The 2,852-nt window shown below is 44.2% G+C and overlaps 7 non-coding genes across 7 annotated transcripts; 3 read left to right on the top strand and 4 right to left on the bottom strand.

Moving 5' to 3' along the window:
* Positions 1–344: 344 nt before the first annotated feature.
* Positions 345–417, top strand: trnam-cau (transfer RNA methionine (anticodon CAU)). The gene has a single exon. It is a non-coding gene; the product is annotated as a tRNA-Met (tRNA).
* Positions 418–726: 309 nt separating this feature from the next.
* Positions 727–799, bottom strand: trnar-acg (transfer RNA arginine (anticodon ACG)). The gene has a single exon. It is a non-coding gene; the product is annotated as a tRNA-Arg (tRNA).
* Positions 800–1,399: 600 nt separating this feature from the next.
* On the top strand, positions 1,400–1,472 carry trnam-cau (transfer RNA methionine (anticodon CAU)). Its single transcript has one exon. It is a non-coding gene; the product is annotated as a tRNA-Met (tRNA).
* A 298-nt stretch (positions 1,473–1,770) lies between these two features.
* trnar-acg (transfer RNA arginine (anticodon ACG)) lies at positions 1,771–1,843 on the bottom strand. The gene has a single exon. It is a non-coding gene; the product is annotated as a tRNA-Arg (tRNA).
* Positions 1,844–2,029: 186 nt separating this feature from the next.
* On the top strand, positions 2,030–2,102 carry trnam-cau (transfer RNA methionine (anticodon CAU)). The gene has a single exon. It is a non-coding gene; the product is annotated as a tRNA-Met (tRNA).
* A 243-nt stretch (positions 2,103–2,345) lies between these two features.
* On the bottom strand, positions 2,346–2,418 carry trnar-acg (transfer RNA arginine (anticodon ACG)). The gene has a single exon. It is a non-coding gene; the product is annotated as a tRNA-Arg (tRNA).
* A 343-nt stretch (positions 2,419–2,761) lies between these two features.
* trnah-gug (transfer RNA histidine(anticodon GUG)) lies at positions 2,762–2,833 on the bottom strand. The gene has a single exon. It is a non-coding gene; the product is annotated as a tRNA-His (tRNA).
* Positions 2,834–2,852: the final 19 nt, after the last annotated feature.

Raw genomic sequence — 2,852 nt, 5'->3', positions numbered from 1 at the left:
CCGGATTCGAACCGGGGTTGCTGCGGCCACAACGCAGAGTACTAACCACTATACGATCACGGCCACTGGGTCTCTGAATCCCCTGCTGTGGTGATACTATTGGAGCAGCTCTTACTCTAACGCTTCTATCAAAAGGATGATATGTCACGTCCTCATTTCCACAAAGCTCTGTGTTTGTGTACGAATCAACGAGAACTCCTTTAATTCTCTTGAGAGTCACAATCTGACAGTCTACAGTTTTAAGCCTCAGACAGAGCACGTTTTAATTCATCTTTTATTCGGGTAAAAACATAAAGCAAATGTATGTGAGGGGGAAAAACATCATGAATTTAGTCACATTTTAGGCCTCGTTGGCGCAGTAGGCAGCGCGTCAGTCTCATAATCTGAAGGTCGTGAGTTCGAGCCTCACACGGGGCACATCTTTTGTTGCGAGCATCTTTCGCCTTCTGCCATATTGCTTAAAACATTGTCAATCTCATGAAATTGAAGAAAAGTCTCAACCAAGCTGTCAAACGGCCACAGTCACAAGCAAATGCTCCCAAGAAAGCAGAGAGCCGCCAGAAACACAAATTTTAAAAGGCTGCAAGTTATTGAAGCAAATTCTAGAACAAGTGGAGGATGTTGACGTCATATGCAGCTCTTATGTGTATGTATTTTTGTTGTTATCAACAAGGAGTAGTGAAGGCAGATGAGAAACATTCCACACTTATTCAGCTAAAGGCTTAACGAGCTAGCCAGGAGTCGAACCTAGAATCTTCTGATCCGTAGTCAGACGCGTTATCCATTGCGCCACTAGCCCTACACCACCACTATTAAAGTGGGGCCTTGATGGTCTTGTAATTGTTAAAGTCTGCATGGTACCATCCCTTGTGCCCATGGCTGACAAAAGTCAGACCCAGCCATCCTCCACTGATGGATCAAACTAACTCCCTCCATGTCACATGCTAGTTTGCAAGTCAGGATACAATGGAACTGTATCCTGTGGTCAATGTCCAGCAGGAAGACAATGCTGTGGCTTTGAGGTTTGGATTAGAGGGGGGAGGCCACCCTTTTTTACAGTCCGTCAGCTTCCTGACCAAGAGAGAGCAGAGAGAGGAGCCTGAAATTATTCTTAGGTGAAAGCGGTTAAACTTGAATTGTTCTTTAAAGAGGTCTCATCGGCTCTACTGGCTTGTAGGAGTCTCAGGTATTGGCACCTGTTTTGGTCCCAAAAGCAGTCCACTCAAAACAGAAGTAGCTCAATGGAACTCATGGATGGATACTGTCTATTAGAACTGAAGTGAACTGATGTGACAAGTACTGGATGGATACGCAGTATCAGCTGTGAGAGGAAAGAGAGGCGGTGAAACACCACAGACATATGCGAGCAAAAAAACCATTGATGTACACTGTGTTTTAGGCCTCGTTGGCGCAGTAGGCAGCGCGTCAGTCTCATAATCTGAAGGTCGTGAGTTCGAGCCTCACACGGGGCACATGTTTTGTTGCTGGCATCTTTTCTCTATTGCTTCATTACTCAATGCATTGTTTATCTCATGAAATTGCAGAAAAGTCTCAACCAAACGATCAAACGGCCACAGTCACAAGCAAATGCTCTCAAAAAAGAAGAGAGTCACCAGAAACACCAATTTTAAAGGATAGTTGAAGCAAATTCTAGCACAAGTTACAGGATGTTAATGCCATATGCGGCCCTTACGTGTATTTTTATTTGCAATCAACAGGGAGTGGTGAAGGAATATCAGAAATATCCCACATGTTCAGCTAAAGCTTTGTCGAGCTAGCCAGGAGTCGAACCTAGAATCTTCTGATCCGTAGTCAGACGCGTTATCCATTGCGCCACTAGCCCTATACCACGACCATCAAAGTGAGGCTTGTACATTCACATCCTGTTAAGTGTTCAGTTTTTTAGTCTCACAATCTGAAAGTCCTAAATTTCAGTCTCACATGGAGTGCGTGTTTTAATCAGTGTTTATTTTCTAAAACACCAACGATGTGAACGAAACAAAAATCATTCATTTTCATGTCACTTTGTGCCTCGTTGGCGCAGTAGGCAGCGCGTCAGTCTCATAATCTGAAGGTCGTGAGTTCGAGCCTCACACGGGGCATGCGTTTTGTTGCTATCATCTCATGTACAGTCAAATTTGGACCTTGAACTCAAGCTTAAACAGAAGGATGTCGGATGTTGTGATGGAGGCCAGCTGAGGTCAGAAGGTCTTTGTGGCAATCAGCGAAACAGCAACTGATTGTGGCACATGTTGAAAGGGTAATAACCCATGATGCAGCTTGTTTCATCCATATTGTATTGTGTACAGAAAGAATGCTGTGTACAAATTGAGCTAAAGGGTTACCGAGCTAGCCAGGAGTCGAACCTAGAATCTTCTGATCCGTAGTCAGACGCATTATCCATTGCGCCACTAGCCCTACACCACCACTTTCAAAGTGAGGCCTCTTTGTTCTTCTAATGGCACAGCTTGTCTTGCTACAGCATTCTTGGTATGGTCTCTGGAGTCTTTGCTGCCAGCTGTGGGCTCCCTCTTCATTTCTGCCATCGTGTTTGTGAAGGAAAAATTGCTTTGTTGTCTCCTTAGTTTAACCTATGTTAGAATGATACTGATCTTTTGGCCCTTTGAACTTCCCTTGACCTCCTCCCCATAAGTGTGTATGACATCAGTCTACAAAATTTATATCTTATATATACCTTGACATCATGTAGATGTATAAATAGTAATACAGTATATACAAACACACAATATTCAATCAGTTCTGCCGTGACCCGGATTCGAACCGGGGTTGCTGCGGCCACAACGCAGAGTACTAACCACTATACGATCACGGCCACTGGGTCTCTGAATCCC

This window comes from Stegastes partitus, unplaced genomic scaffold, assembly GCF_000690725.1.
Source record: "Stegastes partitus isolate 25-593 unplaced genomic scaffold, Stegastes_partitus-1.0.2 Scaffold4084, whole genome shotgun sequence".
NCBI lineage: Eukaryota > Metazoa > Chordata > Actinopteri > Pomacentridae > Stegastes > Stegastes partitus.
The sequence above is the reverse complement of the archived record's forward strand: the minus strand, read 5'-3'. Positions and strand labels throughout refer to the sequence as shown.